The 26,231-nt window shown below is 35.3% G+C and overlaps 1 long non-coding RNA gene across 2 annotated transcripts in view; it reads right to left on the reverse strand.

Moving 5' to 3' along the window:
* LOC137223822 (uncharacterized) overlaps positions 1-26,231 on the reverse strand; it is a 99,611-nt gene that overhangs the window by 47,383 nt on the left and 25,997 nt on the right. The gene's annotated exons all lie outside the window — the stretch shown is intronic.

Below are 26,231 nucleotides of genomic sequence, written 5' to 3' on the forward strand. Positions count from 1 at the left end.
GGCAGGTAAATTCTTAACCACTGCGCCACCAGGGAAGTCCCTAAGTATACGGAAATTTACAGTGTAGCTAACGAGAAGCTATCTGTTTATGGTCCGTCATACAAAAGAATCTTGTGATAAACTCCTAGAGTTCATTTTCCGGGAAGGAATCCCTGGCATTCCTATGGTAATATTTACACATGTAAGCAGGCCTTAAGTAGGAAAATGCATAAGTATAAGATGTTCTGCAAATTTGTCATTTTCTATTTTTTCCTATATGCAATAAGACCCTGAAAAAAGCCTACCAGTGAAGCCCTGGCATCAGAACTACATTTTCAGCTATTAGGTGAGGTGGGTCATTTAGGAAAGAAATGAGAACATGTTTCTGGCATCTTTGACTAAATCAAACGGGCCAAGGGGTTCATCAATTTCTTTTATTTCCCATTTTGTCTCCTTCCTGTTTCTGCCCTTCAGTTCTTGAGAACACATTCTTAGGTCATCGATATTCATGAGTGAGTCATTAGTTAGCCTTTTGGAGCATAATGGCTGTGGGAGCAAACACTATAACTTCAGTCGTGCTTGAGTGAGTAAATTTACAAAAAGGGAATTATAACTGCTTGTTATTGTATCTTCTTTCTCCAAATTACTTTTTTGTATAATTATGTTTTTATAATGTTGGAAAGTAGATGAAATCATAACACATTCCATCTTTTAGTGTTTCCTGGCACAGTACAACCCTTAATTATGAAACATCTATTTTGATGATGTCAAGAAGATTTCTATTCATTACACGTAATTGAAAAAAAAAGTTTGACTAATTTAACCTTTTGATGTTGAACATAGGATGATTTGCCACAGAGGACATGAGTAAACAATTTAACTTCTCTGTCTTACAAACTGTAACACATTCTATGGTATGATATAAATATTGATATCCTACAACTCATACTCATGGGAAGGGTTACCAGAATCTCTCTGTTGCAAAATACCACTCTTTCTGGCTTACATCATGATTGCATGACATCAGGATATTAGCAGTTGCCAAGATGAGCTGGAAGTGTTGAAATTTAATTTGTGAGCCTGGCGCTGCTAATCTGCATGAGTCCACATTTCTGTCCAACCTTTTGGCACAGCTCTAGTCAGTAGCATATTCAGAAGCATATCTTCCAACTTCAGCTCCAAATTTCTGTGAGATGTTCAATGAATGCACAACTCAGAGTGCAAGGGCCTAAGTAGTCAATATCCTAAGAATTCAAAGGCTAGACTCCTTGAGAATACCCACATGAATAAATGTGTCCCATCTGGACATTTCACTCCTCTGCCAAAACTGAACACGAGGGCTGTTATAGATTGTGGACAACACCCACAGCTTCCAGAGAAGCATCTCCTAAAGATTAGGAATGTGATGATATGGTAACAAGAAGACTTCAATTGTTTAATCGGGTCTTATCTCTATACTTCATGGCCTTTCTTGGTAATTTTTATGTCTCAGATAATATTGGTAATTTTTATGTCTCAGATAATATTAGATTGAAATTCCGTTAAGACCATAAGCAAGCAGGTATCAAACTAGCAGTGTTAAGAGAGTGTTAATTAGGCTTCCCATCTTTCTGGAAAAAAATGGCATATACAGATTTTTTTAATTGCACAAAAATATTGATTCAATATTAAGTCCCTTCACAAAGCAAGTTAAAGTAATAGTGTAATATGTCTATCATTTATAAACACTTATAATATTTGAAAAGCATTGTTAGCTTTGGTTTTTTTTTTTTTTTTTGCGGTACGCTGGCCTCTCACCGTTGTGGCCTCTCCCACCGCGGAGCACAGACTCCAGACGCGCAGGCCCAGCGGCCATGGCTCACGGGCCCAGCCGCTCCGCGGCATGTGGGATCCTCCCGGACCGGGGCACGAACCCGCGTCCCCTGCATCGGCAGGCGGACTCCCAACCACTGCACCACCAGGGAAGCCCTAGCTTTGTTTTAATTAATCCACACCTATATGTAATTGAGGCTTAGAGAAGGCAATTCACTTTTTCAAGGTCACATAGCCTTTAAGTGGCAGAGCCTAGACATGAACCAGATAGATCTAATGCCAAAGTCCCTCATCTAAACCCTAGATGATAATGCTTCCCAATATTTTATGAGAAATACTAGTGTTGGGGGTTGGTTTCTTGATGAGCTTGGAGATACACCCAAGAGATTTGTATACAAATGAAAAAAAGTTCTTTTCTTTAAAATATATAAAATAATGACCTTTGTCATGGATCAACCACAAAAATTCCCTGCTGTCATCTGAAGATTATTAAAATATGCAGCAGATCTTCCTTAGGGTGGGGCCAGAACAAGCGTCAAGTACCTGTTGACAGTTGAATGTACAGTCTGGGGAGAGACTTTAGACTGTAAATGAACCCTGGTTTATCCTCAGGACATAGAGAATGAGGTGGTCATTTGGGAACACTTGATCCCTGTTTGTGGACAAGGGTTTGCTGGTACCAGTGTTATCCTAACTGGGACACTCTTGGTTCAGTTTGGTAATGAGATGACGAGTGAGTGTTTTTCACATCTATAGGAAAATCTCATCAACCTCCTTCCAACACATCACTCTCAATCCTACCCTAGTGCCATATATACCTTAGAGAAAAACAGTCAATGGTAGTGGTCCAGCTTGGGGCAAAAACTGGAAGCAACATTAAAAAAAATCTGCAATGGATGGACACTTCAAGGACCTGTGATCTAGTCTGGCTGTATGATTGTCTAATTTTGCTGGGGCCCTTTGGACAGGCTATCCTTGTCTGTTAAGTGAAGAAGTTACACTCTAGAGATGACCTCCACACTCCCTTCCTAGTCGAAAGTCCTATGTTGAAAATGTGCAGCCTAAAAGGCAGATCCAGTCCACAGGCATATTTCCTTTGGCTTTCATGATGTTTGTTTTAAATCAAGCCCATATTTAGAAATCAAGATGTTTTAGTATAAAAATCCAGCTTTGCTAGATTCTAGAAAAATAGGAGATATAGGGGATGTCCTAGAAAAATAGGAGATAGAGCTCTGACCCTGTATTCTTACATAGCTTTGATCAGAAGGAGTGAGCCCTTGACATGCAGCCTGCTTCTGTCACTATGCTTCCCATTCAGAGTTCCTATAGACCTTAAAGTCTGCCTCCATGGTTCTTTGACTGGATTAATTTTAAGATCCTGCCTCATCTAAATTCCTCTGAGTCTAGTCATCAGAGTACCTGCAGAGGGCCTTGTTGTACTGAAAACCACTCAAGCCATAAAAGAATCTCAGATTCTTTAGGAGAACCCACACTCACCTGGAAGCTGGCAGGGGCAGCATCCAATGACTCAGACTCTCTGCCCTGCCCATGCCCTCAGTCACTCTCTGCTACAATCTTTGTCAGATTTGTTTTCTCAGTGTTCAATCCTGCTTATGTTAACTCCCTGCTCAAAAACAAACCTGATTCCCCGTTGCGCACCATGTTTAACAAAGGCTCCCCTCCCAGTAGTGTGAGGCCTTCCACAGGGAGGCTCTGGTGGTCTCTTTCTCATGTACCCTCCAAGGGCTCCCTACTCAGACCATCAGCTGCAGCCACCAGCTGCCCTCTGCTCTCTGAACAGACCTCACAGTTCCTATCTCTGTGTTAGGGTCTCTGCTTTTCCCTCCACATGTATTACCCTCCTCCATCTCTGTGTGTCAAGATCCTATGCAATTTTTTTCAAATCCTGCCTTCTCCTTGAAGAATTATGCTATTTACAAATATCTCTCCTTTCCTTTGAACTCCTTGAATATTATTTGCTTTAACCTCTCAAATAGTGCTTACATTCTGCCTTGTGTTATAATGATTTTTGTTCTTGGCTAAGTTCCAGTGGTGGTAATAATAATAATAATAATAGACTTCATTAAGTTCATACCATAGACTGGGCACAGTGCTAAGTTACTTCTATACAGCATCTCTTTCAGTCCTCAAAGACAGCCTGGAGGAAGGTTTTATTGGGAACTGTGATGAATAGCAGCTAAAAATACCAGTCTTTGGAGTTGAAAAGTCTGTGGCTTAAATCCCAGCTCCACCCCCTACCAGCTGTGCTGCCTTGACCAAGTTTCTTAACTTTTCTAAGCCTGAGTTTTGTCGTATGTAGAAAAAGGATAATATTTATCTGCTAGAGCTGTTTGGAGGGTAACAGTGAGTATTTAATGAATATTAGCTATTTTGTGATTATTTTTCAGATCAGGAAACTGAAATTTAGAAAGTTTAAGTAACTTGTTCAGTGATATGCAGCTAGTAGGTGGTGGAACCTGGATTTTACCACAAGGCTGTCCAGTTCTGAGGCCTACTTCACTTGGCACAGTACTTTGACCATGGCTGTCACTTGGTTAATGCTGTCTAAAGCAGGATCTGAAATCTCAGAGGGCTGGGTTTTGAGCCCCAACTGTTTGTTAGCTATGCGATGGAGAATAAATTATTTAACCCCTCTAAATCTCAGTTGCCTCCCTTATAAAATGGGGATAATAATTACATCTAACCCATATGGTCATTTTAGGATTAAGTTAAATTTGATAGCTAAGTATGTAAAATATTTAGAACACAGTACTCATTCAATAAATTTTACTTACAATTATTAAACATTTGAAACTCCTGTTGAAATTCTTATCGATACTTAATACAGTCACAGTTTTCTTTTTTATAACGTGACATATGCCTTCCTAAAAAAGTTATCACACTGCAAATTTAAGCAATAAAAACCACAAGTCTTATGAGATAACTAAGGCTAAGGGTATAATACTCAAAAACTTTGTCAGTGACGCATTAAAAAAAAGAAACACTAAAGAAAATCATCAAGCCACAAGGGAAGAGACAAAGAGAAGAAGAAGGAATAGAGAAAAACTATAAAACAGAAAGCAGTTAACAAAATGGCAATAAGAACATACCTATTAATGATCACTTTAAATATAAATGTACTAAATTCTCCAATCAAAAATCTTAGAGTGGCTGAATGTATAAAAAAACAAGACCTATCTATATGCTGCCTACAAGATCTAAATACACACAGACTTAAAGTTAAGGGATAAAAAAAGATATTCCATGCAAATTAAAACAAAAAGAGAGCCGGGGGCAGCAATCTCATATATGATAAAGTTAAAAAAAAAAGCTGCAGCAAAAGACAAAGAAGGGCATTACATAATCATAAAGGGATCAATCCAAGAAGAGGATGTAACATTTGTAAATAATTATGCATCCAACATAGGAGCATGTAAATATATAAAGCAAATATTAACAGATATAAAGGAAAAATCAACAGTAATGCAATGATAGTAAGGACTTTAACGCCCCACTTACATCAAAGGATAGATAAACCAGACAAAAAAATCTATGAGGAAACACTGGCCTTAAATGACACATTAGACCAGACGAGCTTAATAGATGCATACAGAACACTGCATCCCCAAACTACAGAATACACTTCCTTTTCAAGTGCACATGGAACATTCTCCAGGATAGATCACATTAGGTCACAAAATAAATCTCAATAAATTTAAGAAGATTAATATCATATCAAGCTTCTTTTCCAACCAAAACATTATGAAACTAGAAATCAATTACAAGAAAAAACTGGAAAAAACACAAACACATGGAGATTAAACCACATGCTACTAAACAACGAATGGGTCAACAAAGAAACCAAATAAGAAATTTAAAAACTACTTTGAGACAAATGAAAATGGAAATACAACTTTGCAAAATCTACAGGATGCAGCAAAAGCAATTGTAAGAGGCAATATCAGAGCAATACAGGTTTACTCAAGAAACAAGAAAATTTTCCAACAAGCAGTCTAACTTTACACCTAAAGGAACTAGAAAATGAAGAACAAGCAAAGCCCAAAGTTAGCATAAGGAATGGAATAATAAAGATCAAAGTGAAGATAATAGAAATAGAGACAATAAAAAAACAGTAGAAAAGATCAACGAAATTAAGGGCTGGTTTTTTGAAAAGATAAACAAAATTGGTAAATTTTTAGCCAGACTTTAGCCAGACTCATCAAGAAAAAAAAAGAGCCCAAACAAATAAAATCAGAAATGAAAGAGAAGTTACAAGTTATACCACAAAAATATAAACAATCACAAGAGACTACTACAAACAACTATACAACAACAAATTGGACAGGCTAGAAGAAATGAATAAATTCCTAGAAACATACAGTTTTCAAAGATTAAATCAGGAAGAAATAGAAAATATGAACAGACGATTAGTAGTAATGATACTGAATCAGTAATCAAAACCTCCCAACAAAAGTCTAGGATCAGATCGATTCACAGGAAAATTCTATCACACATTTAAAGAAAAGTTAATATCTACCCTTTTACAACTATTCCAAAAAACTGTAGAGGAGGGAGTGCTTTCAAACTCATTCTATGAGGCCAGAATTACCCTGATACAAAAATCAAAGACACACAAAAAAGAAGAAAGAAAGAAAGATGAAAGAAAGAAAGGAAGGAAGGAAGGAAGGAAGGAAGGAAGGAAGGAAAGAAAGAAAGAAAGAAAGAAAGAAAGAAAGAAAGAAAGAAAGAAAGAAAGAAAGAAAGAAAGAAAGGAGGAAAGAAAGGAGGAAAGAAAGAAAGGAGGAAAGAAAAAGAAAGAAAAAGAGAAAGAAAGAACATTACAGGCTGGCAGGGTGGTGGTGGTGGGATGAATTGGGAGATTGGGATTGACATATATACACTAATATATATAAAATAGATAATTAATAAGAACCTGCTGTATAAAAAATAAGTAAATAAAATTCAAAAGAAAAATTACAGGCCAATATCCCTGGTGAACATAGATGCAAAAACCCTCAACAAAATATCAGCAAACCGAATTCAACAATATATAAAAAGGATCATACACCATGATCAAGTGGAATTTATTCCAGGGATGCAAGGATGATTTAATATCTGCATATCAGTTATTGTGAAACACCACATTAACAAAACAAAGGATAAAATCATATGATTATGTCCATAGATGCAGAAAAAGCATTTGACGAAAGTCAACATCAAGATGTGATAAAAACTCTCAACAAAGTTGGTGTAGAGGGAACACAACTAAACATAATAAAGACTGTATATGACAAGCCCACAAGTAACATCATACGCAATGGTGAAATGCTGAAACCTTTTCCTCTGAGATCAGGAACAAGACAAGGATGCCCACTCTCACCACTTTTATTCACGTGGTACTGGATTTCCTAGCCATAACAATCAGACAAGAAAACGAAATAAATCCATCTGAAATGGAAGGGAAGAAGTAAAACTGTCACTATTTGCAGATGGCATGATATTCTATATAGAAAACCTAAAAACTCCACCAAAAAACAATTAACAATAATAAATGAATTCATTAAAGTTGTAGGATACAAAATTAATATGAAGAAATCTGTTGCATTTCTATACATTAATAACAAACTATCAGAAAGAGAAATTAGGAAAACAATCCTACTTACAATTGCCTCAAGGAGAACAAAATACCTAGGAAGAAATTTAACCAAGGAGTTGAAAGACTTGTACTCTGAAAACTATAAGACACTAATGAAAAAAAATTGAATAAGATACAAACAAATAGAAAGATATTTTTTGCTCATTGGTTGGAAGAATTATGGTTAAAATGTCCATACTACCCAAAGCAATTTACAGATTCAATGCAATCCCTATCAAAATACCCACGGCATTTTTCACAGAACTAGAACAAATAATCCTAAAATTTGTATGAATCACAAAAGACCCCAAATAGCCAAAGTGTTCTTGAGAAAGAAGAATAAGACTTGAAGCATCACATTCTCTGGTTTCAAACTATACTACAAAGCTATAGTGATCAAAATAGTATAGTACTGGCACAAAAACAGACACATAGATCAGTGGAACAGAATAGAGCACCCAGAAATAAACCCACATTTATGTGGTCAGTTAATCTATGACAAAGGAGGCAAGAGTACACTATGGGGAAAAGACAGTCTCTTCAATAAATGGTGTTGAGAAAATTAGACCATTACCTGAAAAAGAATGAAATAATTTTTCTTACACCATAAACAAAAATAAACTAAAACTGGATTAAATGCTTTAATGTAAGACCTAAAATCATAAAACTCCTAGAAGAAAATATAGGCACTCTTTGACATCAATCTTGGCAGTATTTTTTTTTTTTGTATCTGTCTCTTCAGGCAAAGCAACAAAAGAAAAAATAAACAAATGGGACTACATCAAACTAAAAGGGAAGGAAACCATTAACAAAACGAAAAGGTAATCTACTGAATGGGAGAAGATACTCGCAAATGATATGTCTGATATCCAACATATATAAAGAACACATACAACTCAATAGCAAAAAGAAAAAGAATTAGATTAAAAATGGGCAGAGGATCTAAATAGGCATTTTTCCAAAGAAGACACACAGATGGTCAAACAGGCACATGAAAAGATGCTCAACATCATTAATCTTCAGGGAAAAGCAAATCAAAACCACAATGAGATATCACCTCACACCTGTCAGAATAGCTACCATCAAAAAGAAAACAAATAACAAGTGTTGGTGAGGAAGTGGAGAAAAGGGTACCCTTGTGCACTGTGGGTGGGAATGTAAATTGGTGCAGCCACTATTGAAAACAGTACAGAGGTTCCTCAAAATTTTACAGTAGAACTACGATATGATCCAGAAATTCCACTTCTGGGTATTTATCCAAAGAAAATGAAAACACTAATTGGAAATCATATATGAACTCTGATGTTCACTGCAGCATTATGTATAAGAGCCAAGATATAGAAGTAACCTAAGTGATCATGGATAGATGAATGGATAAAGAAGATGTGGTATATATATATATACACACACACACACACACACATACAATGGAATATTACTCAGCCATAAATAAGAATGAAATTTTGTCATCTGTGACAACATGAATAGACCTAGAGGGTATTATGCTAAGTGAAATAAGTCAGATAGAGAAAGACAAACACCATATGATTTCACTTTTATGTGGAATCTTAAAAACAAAAGAAATCAACAAACAACAAAACAGAAACAGACTGATAGATACAGAGAACAAATGAGTGGTTTCCAGAGGGGAGGTGGGTGGGGGAATGGGCATTGTGGGGGGGAAGGGAACTAAGAGGTACAAACCTCCAGTTACAAAATAAATGTCACAGAGATGTAATGCGCATAGGGAATATAGTTAATAATATTGTAATTACTTTTTATGGTGACAAATGGTAAGTAGACTTATCACAGTGATCATCTCATAATGTACAAAAATATCAAATCACTGTGTTGCACACCTGAAGCCAATATAATATTGTAAGTTAATTATACTTCAATATAAACAGTAGCATAGTCTTATTGTACATTTTAAATGATTAAAGATACACAAAGAAATAATTAAATATGTAAATAGTTCAGTATGTAGGGTACATTATCTCAAAAAACACCTGAAGTTTGCTTGTGAAATGATAGGGGAAGGATTATAGAAACTGGATAGAAAGTTGTAACAGCAGATGCTCTTAACACCAACCTGAATCAATGTAGCTGGCACACATTTGCGATTTGGGCATGTGTGTGTGTTTGGTGTAGTCTACTAAGCTCAGATCAACAGCTTTGTGCATTCATCTAGTGCTTCTCTCGAGTGAAATCATGTGTAAGCAAACACAGAATTCTTATTATGCTCAAACTGTTCCTTTATGTTGGAATAAATGCACATTTTCAAAACAAGCATTCAAATAAAACTGACTGTGTCTTGAAATGATCATGACCTTTGTATCTCAACCTAAACCTTAATTATTATTATTAGGCACTTGAAGTATTCTGATTATATTAGACACTCAAGACCTTGAGGGCTGGGGGTTATGACGACCCTTATTTCTCAGTCTAAATTTTAACAGGGGTGTCAAGGACATATTTCCAAGGACCCACGATACTGGGCTTTCGAGTTCTCTCAGGCAGACTTGTTATCATCGTGTTTGTTCTTTTCTTTATCAAACTATAAATGGACAGAAAACCTCATGATTATATTTTCCTTCTTAAATCATAATCACTCTAAGATGGATTTCTTCCAAATATTATCGACTTACCGTCTAATGTGAAGAGTCCCAATTCTTCTTTCTTTCATCATGATTTATTCCCTTCCTCTTATTTTTACTCTCTGAGGGTCAAAAGTCTTTAAGTGGTGCAGCAGAAAAAAAATTTGGCTTCCTTCAGCAGTTTATATTAGGCAATAAATTATGCCAAACTGCAGACCTTTGAGCGGCAAGAACTTACTTAGGAATTAACAAAGCATTTAATAGAAAAAATGGGCCATTAAGCAAAAAGAAGTCAATAAAAAAGATGAGTCAAACTTGGTATATACTACGGTTCCCAGCTTGAGCCTAACACATGTTACCATCAGGGTTCAGGCCTGTCTAGGTGGACTGGACAAAAACGTGTGTCTACAGATTGGTGCCTTGGATAGATTGAAGTCCATTTGCTTGAGGGACTAAGGAGCCTTCTCTGAGTGAGCACACATTCAGGTGCTTCTCACACCTGATCAAAATTGATTTATCCTTCAGACAGTTTGTGTTTGCATGGCTAGGGAAATATATGGTATGTAGTAAAATGCAGTAACAATTCATTTGTTTGCCTTGCCAGCATCCACGCCCCTTCTGAAAATAGCACCTCACTTTTGCTTTGGAATATCATCCTCCTTCACCTTCATTGTACCTGGTTTAGGTGTACTTACCTCACCTCTGACCCCAGGGGCAATCAGAGCATTCCATCATCCAATACTAGCTATTAATTGAGAGGCAGGCATGCTATCTAATCCAGACCAATAAAAATCAGCCCTGGGATTTTTATGGGAATTGTCTGGGAGGAAAAGTTCTCTTTTTCAGATTGCCTTGCTAAATTAGCACAATGAAATCTTAGATTTTTCTAAAGGTCATCAATGCCACCACAAGACAATAGCCTGCCTGAGAATGAAATTACAACAGAGAGAAAAAAATGAGAAGCATGGAAGAGATTCTAACTCCTGATGACAGTTTTTGAGGCCCTGATTTTAGCCATGTTTGGAGTTCCAACTCTGTCCCTAGACTTTTTAAAATAAAGCTAATCAATACATGTCATTGCTAGCTTAAGCATTATTGACCATCTTCCTAAACTATGAAATTTACTCCAAGATTAAAGTAGAAAGTTCTGAATTTTTTCTCCTTTAGAGTTTTTATAAGACATTATGTTGTCTCACTTTTCCATACAGTACCAACTCATTCTTTAAGAAATGAAAGTTCAAAGACAAAAATTTGTGCATGCAGAGAGAGAAAGAAAAATATGACATTTTTTTAAAGCTTGGGAGGATCTGGATTTTAACATTACAGCCAGTAACCCATATGGCTATGCTGGAAAGTGTGTTTCCTAGATGTATTCAGGAGTCCTGCACAGAGAGCTTTTCTGAAAAATTAGTTTATAACTTCATAAATTCGTGGAAATTTAACTCTTTCGATTACATAAACCACTGGCTTCCATAAATCAGTTTCACCGTCAGAGTTGAGCTATTCTCCTATTCTATATACACAGCTCCATTGTTCTGCAATAAGTTCCCAAATAACACAAATAATTGAAAATTCCATTTTTTAAAAATATTGTTCTTCATTTACTTAAAATAAGAAATCTTACTCATATGCTTATAGAGAAAATGTTCATGGTGAGATAAATTCAGAACAACCTAAAATCATGAAGCGTGTTGAAATAAAGTAATTGTCCTTTAGGTCCCCTGAACTGAACTTGAAAGTAAAGCAGTTGAGAGCAGGCTCTCAACCACACATAGTGGACCAGTAGTGGCAAACAGGAGCAGCAGATCTACAAATTTTCAGAGATACTTAGATGCTTAATTAAAGATCAGTTTTATTGTTGTGAAGCTGCAAGTGATCCAAAATAGTGGTGTTTCATTGATGAGAAACCACCAAGATATAAAGCGTGAAATCATCAGTGTTAAAGTATATTTAAAAACTATCTTACACATTTGAAAGAAAATCATCAGTCTATTTTGCAACTTCAAACAGAGATGTCTTAAGTAGGTAGAATGGAGAACCCAATCACAGGACCAAATTAAAATTGTTCAAAGTTTCCTTCAGAGTCAATTTTAGAATCATCTTAGAGGGTAAACTGGATATAACTAGAGAATATTTTATGAAGCCCTGAATTGTTCATGCAACCACAAGCTGAAGCCAAGCTGAAGTATGTGTCTTTATAAAACAAGTTACATTTTAATATTAAACAAATAATTGAAAGATTGAACTCAATTCAATTTTATTTAACCTTAAAATTGGATGAAAGTAGAGAATTTTGTTGTTGAATATTCTGTTTTTATTGAATTTATGGACAATGGTTGTGATAACATAAATTTGTGAACTGCTTTACGGTAAAACGACTGAAGACATTTTAAACAGTTTTTGGTATCCTTGGTACTGATATTTTTTAAAGTGCAATATTTACATGTATGTGTAAAATTTATGACACAAAATTTCTGATGGGTGTAGCCTACATCAGAGCTACTGTGCACTGTATTTGTGTTCTCCTTACCTCAAAAATTTGCTTCATGATTTTCTCAGTCTGTCATATGGGTTGGGACAAATGTTAACATTTATTAAAAGAAAACAAAATAAAAATTACAGTAGTTTGAAATGTTTTGTTTTAGACAAATGTGTGATAAAATAACAAGTAATTAAGAAGTAAAAAAATAAGAAGACTTTAAAAACTTGTTTTACTGATATGGTAGTACAGAGAAGCATAGGTGCTCATCAAGCTTCAAACCGAGAACTGGATAACTGTTTTCTATGTGAAAAATAATTATTAAAAAGTAATAATATTGCAACACTGATTTTTTTCGATTAAAAAATGAAAATGAGTCCATGGCTTATCTTAATAACATAAAGTTTAAAAGTTGGCTTACTTAACAAGTAATATTTTTAAGACTGCTCAACCAACTAATATAAATGCTGCCAGGAATAATAAATTTGATTTTGTGTAATTTTAGCCAATTATTTTATGGCTTATTTCTACTAATGATATTCTAGTGATCAGTTTACTTGAATTACAAATTCTAGTAATTTGCGTATTTCTTACCTAATCCGTCAGAAAATTGTAAGTTATTCCCATCAGATATATTAGAGTGGCTCCATTATCGAAATCCCTATGGGTTGAAAATTCTTCTTTATATTTGTTCACATTTTAATCACTTCTCTCTGGTGCCATTTCTTTCTGAAAACTCTTCTTGGTCTTTTCTTAATTTAATCCAGCAGATCTAGTGTATGAATTCCAAACCACAGGATGACATATTTTCAATTCCACTTGCCTTTGCTATATGTAGCTTGGATGAACTGTTTGCAGAGTTGTTAGCATCAGTAGTTCTTCTATCAATTAGCACGGCCTGGCAGTAATCAAAGAAAATGACCAACTTCCACAGAAATCCAGTACTCTGAATACCTGTCTTGGTGTATTTACTACCATGCTCTTAATTTAGCCTCTGTATCAATGGTTCTCAACATTTAGTATGCATAGGAATCATGTGGAGGGGGTGTTTATTAAAATGCAGATTACTGGACTCCAACACAGATCAAGAGAATCAGAATTCCAAGAGTCAGTGCATAGGAATTGATATTTTAAATAGTAATATACACCTCCTCCAATCCCAAAGTCATAGAAACACACCATTGGAGATCTTTGTTGGCAGAGATGAAAAGTAAGCAATACAATAATTTTCTCTGCAAGGAGAATATTGCTCCTAACTCTGCTGTTTGTTTGTTTTTTTTCTTTATGCTTTTAAAAGATGGGGGAAAAAACCTGAAATATTCAGCACCAGAGATATTCAAACAGATTGCTTTTAAAACCTCTTATTTAGAGTACATGGATAGAGATGTTGATGTAGGATTTAGCCACAAGATTTTTTTTGGCTTCAAAATTATGTGAGTACATTTGTTCTAGCTTGTTGAGCAGCAGCATGAATAAAACAGGAAACACAAATCTAATTGCTGCTAAATCATGTGTCATGGCTTTTCTTATGTGTTATCCATGTAAAGTTTTTCATATGTTAATTCTTATTAACGTGAAACTGTCAGGCAAAAGTAAAAATGTGATTAGAGTCACTCTCACCAGAATAAATGAGGAAAAAAAAGTCTGTTTCAGTATAGGTCTAAAATGTTTTGACATGTCAACTGATGTCAAATCCTTTTGTGCTGGCACTAGGAATGTTCTACACTTTCATTCATGCTGCATTAGTACCTTTTCAACACAGTTATTTCTGTAATTTGCCTTTCATTGCCTATCATGCTATCCAAGCTGCATCTTCAATAGTACAAATGACTATTCAACTATCAGTTCTATTTTGAAATACTTTGAAAACTTTGAAGTTCAAAGTGAGACAGGTTGAAATTCAATAATATCACATCAGTGAGAATGTTCACTTACCACTAACACAACTCTGTCACAGAAAAACTATGTACTATAGATTTGCTTAGCACAGCAGCAGAATCAGATGCCATCATCTGATGGGGTTCAAAACATAGCTTTGCAAAGTTCTTTTCCTATGCTTTCTGATGTCATCATAATTGCACCATTTAATGTGTACAGTTTAACTTGGAAAATGATTTTTGTGTCACAAATTGCTACTGCATGACTAAACTCAGAAGAAAGAAATGGATCTCACCAGGTATCAAAAAGAGTGATCCCAGAGTCATAGAGCAGAAGGTGAAGCTATAATGAGAAGAAAGGGATAGGTGGTTGGATGTGTAATAGATGTATGTCTTAGGGCTTAGGATGTTAAGATCTCATGGGCACATGTTTAGAGCCCTGAACTAGGAAAGCTCTACTCTATTTATGCACAAGGACTAGAAAATCTCCACCAGATAGTCAAGATCTCAGTAGATGGAAAAATACCCAACCCAGGCTGTGAATAGAAACACAATCAACTTCAAGAAAGCAGAGCTTGAAGATATACCAAGCAAAGACGTAGGGGCCTGAAATCACATTATTCATATTGCATAAGCATCTCAAGCTGGCAAATTGAGTGTAAGACAAAAGAAAGATTCAGAACCTATGGTCCTCATTGTACGTAAGCAGAGTTCACCATAACGCCTTATAGAGAGGTCTCCATAACCAACGGCATGTGACAGCTTTCCAGAGAACATATTTCCCACTGAAGATGGTCTCATAAACAAAAATTATAAAACACATAAAGAATTTCAGATAGGAGAGAGTCCACAGACCCAAGAAATGTGGAATTGACACCTAAGTAATTAGAGGAAGTGTGATCTAAAACACTTTTTAAAATATGTAGCTTAAAATGTTCAAAGTGATGAGAGAAGGAATCATAAAATAAGAGCAGTGAATTGGAAAATAGACAGGCTTTAGGATTAACTAAATCCTCTAGATAGATTAAACAGTAGCTTAGGCACAACAAAGAGAGAATTAGAGAAATGAAAGGAAGATCTGAAGAAATCATCTAGAATGTAGCTCAGAGAAATAAAGAGATGTAAAGCACGAAAACTTCCAAAATAAGTGTAATATGAGTTCCAGAAGGAAAGAATAGGTTAGAGGAAATATTCAAGAAATAATAGCTAAGAACTTTCAGAACTGAAGTAAGACATGAATCTTCAAATTGAAGATATATACTTAGTGTTGAGAAAGAGAGTGAAAAGAAGTCTACACCTAAATAAATCACAATGACACTGAAGAACATGAAGGATTAAAAACGTTTAAGATTTGTCAAGAAAACAATATATATCTTCTAAAAAAAATCAGTCAGAATGACAGCATATTTCCTCTTAGCAAAAACACATTATTATTATACAAACGAATAATTTTCAAAATATTTAAGTAAAGTCAATGTTACTATAGAATTCTACCTCCATTTAAGAGCAAAACAAAATAAAGACATTCAGCCAAAAAGGATATTAATACTTTACAACAAAAGTACTCAAACCACTGATATATAATTGAGATTACAGAAATTCAGTGAAATCCTACATAATGGTTTCATTTCACATTTTTTTCCTATTACATACATAGTTTACAACTTCAGGTGAACAGTTTGATGAAGCAAATATTTTAACAAATACAGTTTTTTAAAACAAACATGTTTGGTTTCTAGGTTACAAGTCAAGCTGCAAGTTTCTCTGTCTTTAGCAAACAAACTTAAAGAGATACTCAACTTTATGATAAGATAAAAAAACTGAAGTTTAATGCAATTTTGTAGTAACTCACCAGTTATTATTTGCTAACCTGTTATTTTTGCGATCTATGATTTAATCAGAGATCTACCATTCTAAAGACCATGGTAACTATCTTCTCATTCTCAAGATTTCTAATTAAACTCAATAAAGGCTTAAAACCTATGACCATTCTTTTTAGGAAAGTCTAAATTAAAGAAATTGGGCTTAGAATTTTCTATTTCTGCAAAATACTAAGAGTTTCCTATCTCTAAATTATCACTGAAAGAACTGCCAATGAATATATTTTAACAAGATGAAAAAAGATCGCACAGGAAAAAATGTCAGGCAAGTAGCAATGATGAGCAAGAAAATCAGAAATATGTTTTGGTAAACAGAGATAAACGTTGAGTTCTGGTTACAATTAACCTGGGGCAACAGTTAGAAAATGATGTAAAACTTAAACACTAGAGCACAACAAGGATATTGGAGAAGGAATTTAGAAAGAAGTTAAACTGTACTAAGGTCCTCGTCTGTTCAAACAAGGATAGAAATATTGACTAAAAAGAGACTATGTTATAAAATTATAAAAATTAAGAATAAGTGGAAAAAATAAAATGAAATTTTAAAAAAAGTTAAAAAATAAAAGAATTCAGTGCAAATAGCAGGGGGGATGGATAAAACAATACTGGCAAAATGTTGATAATGGTGGTAATTTTTGTAGCTGAATGATGAGTATATATGGAATCATTATACTATCCAAAAAAAATGAGTGGAAAAGAATATGGTAAACCATTAATAATATTAAATATTTATAGCATAAGGATGAACACAATGTATTACTCTTAAAATAGGAGAACAAATAAAAATATACCAGAGAAAACTTTCACCAATAAAAGTCAGAGAGGGAAAAGTAAAAGATGGAAAAAAATCATACTAAATAGAAAACAAAATGAGATAGTAATGATAAGGTGGACTATATTATGAATTATAATAATTGTAAACAGTTGGAGACTTTGAAACTGGGATAAAAAATGAAACGCAGGCATTCAGTTACTTTCAAAAGATACACACAAAACCAAATGACAGAAGCCTCTCATGAAAAGAGAGCTGACATAAAATATTAATTGGAATAAAGTTTAAGGCAAAAAGCTTGAACTGAGATATAGATACAAATAATGATGCATTTAAAGCTGTAATAATCCTGAACACATATCTACATAATAACCTGAAATCTATAAAACGAAAGTTGGCAGAATTACCAGGAGAAATGGACAAGTATATGCTCATAGGTGGAGAATTTAAAATGTCTCTCAACAACTTCTTGTATAAGCAAACGAAAACTTAATATGAATAAGAGGAGTTGAATAGCACAATTAATAAATTCAATGTAAAAGATATGCACACTATCCCATAAAGAAGGTCCAGACATTCTTTTCAAACACATTAGGAATGTTTATAAGAGTCCACCACAACAGGACTCCTCAATGAGAATCCTAAAAGGGAAATTATACAAATGTCCTTTGATTAAAAAGCAATGAATGAGAAATTAACAGCAAAAAGCTGAGAATGAAACAAAGCATATGGCTTTGGGGGTAAGAGCATGAACCCCAGTGCCAGGCACCCTGGGTTACTTAGGTAACCAGCTATGTAACCTTAGGCAGGCTACGTAATCCCTCTATACCTCAGTTTCTTCATCCATAAAATAGGAGTAATAGTAAAAGCTAACTCATAGGATTGTTGTGAGGATTAGTTAACAGATGAGTTCATATTAGTTAACATAAGAAATTCTGAGTTAATATACAGAAAGCACACTGAACAGCATCTAACACAAAAGAAATGCTAAACAAGGTCAGCTATTTTTATCTATCATATCTTATTAATTTTAGTAAGAAGAGTTGGTAGCAAATACTAAAATTATGCAATTCCAGACCAGAGGGCAGACAGCAGCAGCAAGAAGAGCTACAATCCTGCAGCCTGTGGAACAAAAACCACATTCACAGAAAGACAAGATGAAAAGACAGAGGGCTATGTACCAGATGAAGGAATAAGATAAAACCCCAGAAAAAACAACTAAATGAAGTGGAGATAGGCAACCTTCCAGAAAAAGAATTCAGAATAATGAAAGTGAAGATGATCCAGGACTGTGGAAAAAGAATGGAGGCAAAGATCGAGAAGATGCAAGAAATGTTTAACAGAGACCTACAAGAATTAAAAAACAAACAAACAAACAAACAGAGATGAACAATACAATAACTGAAATGAAAAATACACTACAAGGAATCAATAGCAGAATAACTGAGGCAGAAGAATGGCTAAGTGACCTAGAAGATAGAATGGTGGAATTCACTGCTGTGGAACAGAATAAAGAAAAAAGAACGAAAAGAATGAAGACATCCTAAGAGACCTCTGGGACAACATTAAATGCAACAACATTTGCATTATAGGGATCCCAGAAGGAGAAGAGAGAGAGAAAGGACCAGAGAAAATATTTGAAGAGATTATAGTTGAAAATTTCCCTAACATGAGAAAGGAAATAGCCACCCAAGTCAAGGAAGCGCAGAGAGTCCAATACGGGATAAACCCAAGGAGAAACATGCTGAGACACACAGTAATCAAATAAGCAAAAATTAAAGACAAAGAAAATTTATTGAAAGCAGCAAGGGAAAAACTACAAATAACATACAAGGGAAATCCCATAAGGTTAACAGCTGATTTCTCAGCAGAAACGCTACAAGTCAGAAGGGAGTGGTATGATATACTTAAAGTGATGAAAGGGAAGAACCTAAAAACAAGATTACTCTACCCAGCAAGGATCTCATTCACATTTGACAGAGAAATCAAAAGCGTTGCAGACAAGCAAAAGCTAAGAGAATTCAGCACCATCAAACCAGCTCTACAACAAATGCTAAAGGAACTTCTCAAAGTGGGAAACCCAAGAGAAGAAAAGGACCTACAAAAACAAACCCAAAACCATTAAGAAAATGGGCATAGGAACATTCATATCAATAATTACCTTAAACGTGAATGGATTAAATGCTCCAACCAAAAGACACAGGCTTGCTGAATGGATGCATAAACAAGACCTGTATATATGCTGTCTACAAGAGACCCACGTCAGACCTAGGGACACCTAGAGACTGAAAGTGAGGGGACGGAAAAAGATATTCCATGCAAATGGAAATCAAAAGAAAGTTGAAGTAGCAATTCTCATATCAGACAAATAGATTTTCAAACAAAGACTATTACAAGAGACAAAGAAGGACACTACATAATCATCAAGGGATCAATCCAAGAAGAAGCTATAACAATTGTTATATTGTTACATATGCATATAACATATAATTGTTATATGCACCCAACATAGGAGCACCTCAATACATAAGGCAAATACTAACAGCCATAAAAGTGGACATTGACAGTAACACAACCACAGTAGGGGACTTTAACACCCCACTTTCACCAATGGACAGATGATCCAAAAAGCAAATAAATAAGGAAACACAAGCTTTAAATGATACATTGAATAAGATGGACTTAATTGATATTTATAGGACGTTCCATCCAAAAACAACCGAACACACATTCTTCTCAAGTGCTCATGGAACATTCTACAGGATAGATCATATCTTGGGTCACAAATCAAGCCTTGGTAAATTTAAGAAAATTGAAATCGTTTCAAGTATCTTTTCCAATCACAATGCTATGAGACTAGATATCAATTACAGGAAAAAATCTGTAAGAAATATAAACACATGAAGGCTAAACAACACACTACTTAATAACCAAGAGGTCACTGAAGAAATCTAAGAGGAAATCAAAAAATGCCCATATAGAAATGAAAATGAAAACACAGCAATCCAAAACCTATGGGATGCAGCAAAAGCAGTTCTAAGAGGGAAGTTTATAGCAATACAATCCTACCTCAAGAAACAAGAAACATCTCAAATACACACCCTAACCTTACACCTAAAGCAATTAGAGAAAGAAGAACAAAAAAAACCCCAAAGTTAGCAGAAGGAAAGGAATCATAAAGATCAGATCAGAAATAAATGAAAAAGAAATGAAGGAAACAGTAGCAAAGATCAATAAAACTAAAAGCTGATTCTTTGAGAAGATAAACAAAATTGATAAACCATTAGCCAGACATATCAAGAAAAAAAGGGAAAAGACTCAAATCAATAGAATTAAAATGAAAAAGAAGAAGTAACAACTGACACTGCAGAAATACAAAGGATCATGAGAGATTACTACAAGCAACTCTATGCCAATAAAATGGACAACCTGGAAGAAATGGACACATTCGTAGAAATACACAACCTTCTGATACTGAATCCACAAGAAATAGAAAATATGAACAGACCAATCACAAGCACTGAAATTGAAACTGTAATTAAAAATCTTCCAACAAACAAAAGCCCAGGACCAGATGGCTTCACAGGCAAATTCTATCAAACATTTAGAGAAGAGCTAACACCTATCCTTCTCAAACTCTTCCAAAATATAGCAGAGGGAGGAACACTCCCCAACTCATTCTACAAGGCCACCATCACTCTGATACCAAAACCAAGATGTCACAAAGAAAGAAAACTACAGGCCAATATCACTGATGAACATAGATGCAAAAATCCTCAACAAAATACTAGCGAACAGAATCCAACAACACATTAAAAGGATCATAGATTATGATCAAGTGAGATTTATCCCAGGAGTACAAGGATTCTTCAATATATGCAAATCAGTCAATGTGATACAAAATATTAACAAATTTAAGGAGAAAAACCATATGATTATCTCAATAGATGCAGAGAATGCTTTTGACAAAATTCAACACACATTTATGATAAAACCCTCCAGAAAGTAGGCATAGAGAAGCCACAGGAAGCCACAGGGCTTCCCTGGTGGCACAGCGGTTGAGAGTCCACCTGCCGATGCAGGGGACGCAGGTTCGTGCCCTGGTCCGGGAAGATCCCACATGCTGTGGAGCGGCTGGGCCCGTGAGCCATGGCCACTGAGCCTGCGCATCTGGAGCCTGTGCTCCGCAAGGCGAGAGGCCACAACAGTGAGAGGCCCATGTACCAGAAAAAAAAAAAGACAAACCCACAGCCAACATCGTCCTCAATGAAAAAACTAAAACTATTTCCACTAAGATCAGGAACAAGACAAGGTTGCCCACTCTCACCACTCTTATTCAACATTGTTTTGGAAGTTTTAGCCACAGCAATCAGAGAAGAAAAAGAAATAAAAGGAATCCAAAGAGGAAAAGAAGAAGAAAAGCTGTAACTGTTTGCAGATCACATGATGCTATACATAGAGAATCCTAAAGATGCTACCAGAAAACTACTAGAGCTAATCAATAAATTCGGTAAAGTAGCAGGATACAAAATTAATGCACAGAAATCTCTTGCATTCCTATACACTAATGATGAAAAATCTGAAAGTGAAATTAAGAAAACACTCCCATTTACCACTGCTACAAAAAGAATAATATATCTAGGAATAAACCTACCTAAGGAGACAAAAGACCTATATGCAGAAAATTATAAGACACTGATGAAAGAAATTAAAGATGATACAAATAGTTGGAGAGATATACCATGTTCTTGGACTGGAAGAATCAACATTGTGAAAATGACTCTACTACTTAAAGCAATCTACAGATTCAATTCAATCCCTATCAAACTACCACTGGCATTTTTCACAGAACAAGAACAAAAAATTTCACAATTTGTATGGAAACACAAAAGACGCTGAATAGCCAAAGCAATCTTGAGAAAGATAAACAGAGTTGGAGGAATCAGGCTCCCTGAGTTCAGACTATACTAAAAAGGTACAGTAATCAAGACAATATGGTACTGGCACAAAAACAGAAATATAGATCAATGGAACAGGATAGAAAGCCCAGAGATAAACCAATGTACATGTGGTCACCTTATCTTTGATTAAGGAGGCAAGAATATACAGTGGAGAAAAGACAGCCTCTTCAATAAATGTTGCTTGGAGAACTGGACAGCTACATGTAAAAGAATGAAATTAGAACACTCCCTAACAAACACCAGACACAAAAATAGATTCAAAATGAATTAAAGACCTAAATGTAAGGCCAGACACCATCAAACTCTTACAGGAAACATAGGCAAAACACTCCATGACATAAATCACAGCAAGATCCTTTTTGACCCATCTCCTTGAGAAATGGAAATAAAAACAAAAATAAACACATTGAACCTAATGAAACTCCAAAGCTTTTGCACAGCAAAGGAAACCATAAGCAAGACGAAAAGACAACCCTCAGAATGGGAGAAAATATTTGCAGATGAAGCAAGTGACAAAGGATTAATCTCCAAAACCTACAAGCAACCCATGCAGCTCAATATCTAAAAAACAAACAACCCAATCCAAAAATGGGCAGAAGACCTAAATAGACATTTCTCCAAAGAAGATATACAGACTGCCAATAAACACATGTAAGAATGCTCAACATCATTAAGCATTAGGGAAATGCAAATCAAAACTACAATGAGATATCATCTCACACCAGTCAAAATGGCCACCATCAAAAAATCTACCAATAAATGCTGGAGAGGGTGTGGAGAAAAGGGAACCCTCTTGCACTGTTGGTGGGAATGTAAATTGATACAGCCACTATGGAGAACCATGGAGGTTCCTTAAAAAACTAAAAATAGAACTACCATATGACCCAGCAATCCCACTACTGGGCATATACCCTGAGAAAACCATAAGTCAAAAAGAGTCATGTACCAAAATGTTCATTGCAGCTCTATTTACAATAGCCAGGACATGGAAGCAACCTAAGTGTCCATCAACAGATGCATGGATAAAGAAGATGTGGCACATATATACAATGGAGTATTACTCAGCCATAAAAAGGAAAGAAACTGAGTTATTTGTAGTGAGGTGGATGGTCCTAGAGACTGTCAATACAAAGTGAAGTAAGTCAGAAACAGAAAAACAAATACCGTGTGCTAATACATATATACGGAATGTAAAAAAAAAAGAAAGAAAGAAAGAAAATGGTCAGAAGAACCTAGGGGCCAGACGGGAATAAAGATGCAGCCCTACTAGAGAATGGACATGAGGATTCAGGGAGGGGGAAGGGTAAGCTGGGACAAAGTGAGAGAGTGACATGGACATATATACACTACCAAACGTAAAATAGCTAGCTAGTGGGAAGCAGCCGCATAGCACAGGGAGATCAGTTCAGTTCTCTGTGACCACCTAGAGGGGCGGGATAGGGAGGGTGGGAGGGAGGGAGATGCAAGAGGGAAGAGATATGGGGACATATGTATATGTATAACTGATTCAATTTGTTATAAAGCAGAAACTGACACACCATTGCAAAGCAATTATACTCTAATAAAGATGTTAAAAAAATGGGGAAAAAATAATAAATTTTTAAGATTTATTTTAAAAAATTGTAGGAAGGAAGGGAGGGAGGAAGGGAAGAGGGAAGGGAGAAAGAAAGGAAGGAAGGAAGAAAGAATGAAAACAGGACTAGGAAAAATGGGAAAGGAAAACTTCAGGTGGCAAGGCAGAAGGAGCAAAAGACAGGAGATAATCTTTTCCCTGTAGCCTAAAATCTGTTGAGGTCTAGTAAAATGCAGATTATCTTTAAATAAAATAGAAATATATTAACATAATTAAGTAACAGTTGTACGGAGAATATTGCCAAATGGAGAATAATCACCTAGGAATGTCCAATTATAGTTACCTGTCTCTTAAAACTTTTGCTCTTAAATTGAATGAAAGTATCAGGCCATTCACTTCGTTCAGAGGAAGTTATGCAACAACACACTTCAAATTCATAAAATTCAACCCATGTCTTCACCCTCTATCACCCTTACCCTGTATCATATTTTTTCTTTTTCCATAGTGTTTATAATACTCAAACATACTATGCAATTTGATTGTTTATGATGTCTATTGTTTATCTTTCCCTCTGCAAGACTGTAAATTCAGAGCGTAGGGGTTTTGTCTATTTTTTTCACTGATTCTTCTCAACACCTAGAACAGTGCCTGGTACAAATAGTAGGACCTCAATAAATACTTGCAAATGAAGGAATGAATGAACAAGGGCTTCAAAGCAAGTTCACTGAATTTGTTTCCCCGTTTACAAGTATAGCATAAGTAACGTAGTTCTAACGGAGACAATTTTCAAATTTTTATAAGGAAAACTTGAAACAAATCATCAGGGGCTACTTTTTAATTTCAGAAAGTATCACAGGGTTATTATTTCTTGAAGAAATTTAGAGTTTGTTTTCAAGAATTTATTTAAACTGCACCTTGTTTCAGAAAAAGATTTCAGGTAGTTGAGTATCTTAGTCAGATGAAGCTAAAATTATTTTAAATTAAAATTAAGGGGACTTCCCTGGTGGTAAAGAATCTGCCTTACAATGTAAGGGACACGGGTTTGATGCCTGGTCAAGGAACTAAGATCCCAAATGCCGTGGGACAACTAAGCCCATGCGCCACAAGTACTGAGCTCTCGCGCCTCAACTAGAGCCCACGTGCCACAAACTACAGAGCCCATGCACCCTGGAGCCTGTGCACCAGAACTAAAGAGAAAAAACCCGCACGCCACAACTAGGGAGAAGCCTGCGTGCCTCAACAAAGATCCCGCGTGCCACAACTAATACCTGACTTAGCCAAAAATAAATAAAATTAATAAATCTTTAAAAAAATTAAAATTAAGAAGAATTTATATATATTTTTTCAAACATTAAAAAGGTATTTTCTCTTAGTGTTATTATGAATGCAGGTACAATTCATATTTAATCAATATTCTTACTGCTACTTATCAATAATTTTGAAAAATAGAAAAACATATCTAAAGTTAGATTTTGTGGTATATTATTTTAGTCATTCATACCTGGAGACAGACATGTTGTGAGCTTATTGCTATGAAAGACATTCATAGAGTACAATTGCAACTGTAGGAAAAAAAAGACTTGAAATGATGTAGAACATGCTTGCTAAAATGCATATTGCATGAAATTACAACATATAATATTTATTGAGCATTCAATCTGTGCTAAGTTCTGTTCTAAATGATTTACATATATTAATCATTTAATTCTTACAATAATAGTATGAGTTATTACCCCGTTTTACAAGATGAGGTCTTAGAGGCCCAGTGAAATGAAGTAATTTGTCTACAATGGACAATTAGTAAATGTTGTAGCCAAGCTCACTTGGACCCCTGGGCTCTGTCTCTCTTCAGACACTTATCCTGCAGACTCAAAGTATTTCAGTCCCCATTACAGGAGAACTTTACTGTGAAAGTAAAGAATACATTAAAATAATCAGCCAATCTCCCTGACAGAGAGGTAAAGGTTACAAGTAATAAAAGAAAACACACAGGAAAACAGAATCCCACAAAAACTGGTGTGGTGGTTTTGCAAATAAGAATCTCATTAAATCTACTCAAGTGGTAAAATGTTGTGAAAGACATTACAGATTAAATTAAAATCTGAAGTATACCAGGCTATATATGTGATGTGCTGGGTTACCAAAATCAGTATCTAAGAAGAGATAAAGAATTCCAAACCAGGAACCGGACTGGGGCAGGCAAACCCTGACCCATCTGAGTAATTTCCTCCACAGATTATGTGACCATGGATGTGCCCAGTTTCCTTTCCCTGCCTACCCTAAATTGCTGATATGTGACATAAATTCACTGCTTGAGAGCAGCCCTGAGCCCAAGCTGTTCAGAGAGGAAATGGGTTCAGAGGGAGGAATTTACATCAAGGCATGCACTGGGCGTAATAACTAGCTAATTTACCACGAAAAATATTCGTCATAAAATCGAAACATTCTGAGAATTGTTTCTTCATATCTATGTTGCAAGATTATAGACTGGAAAAATGAAGTGAAATTGCCATCTCAGGCTGGAACAAAATTAGCTTTTTTCATTACGAGTAAGACTGAATATTTTTATATGTTTACTGATCATTTGTAATTCTACTTTTGTGAAATTCCTATTCATCTTCATAACCCATTTTTTTTTATTAGGCTGTTTTAGTTTCTTATTGACA

The sequence above is a fragment of the Pseudorca crassidens genome, chromosome 4 (assembly GCF_039906515.1).
Source record: "Pseudorca crassidens isolate mPseCra1 chromosome 4, mPseCra1.hap1, whole genome shotgun sequence".
NCBI classification, from domain to species: Eukaryota; Metazoa; Chordata; class Mammalia; order Artiodactyla; family Delphinidae; genus Pseudorca; species Pseudorca crassidens.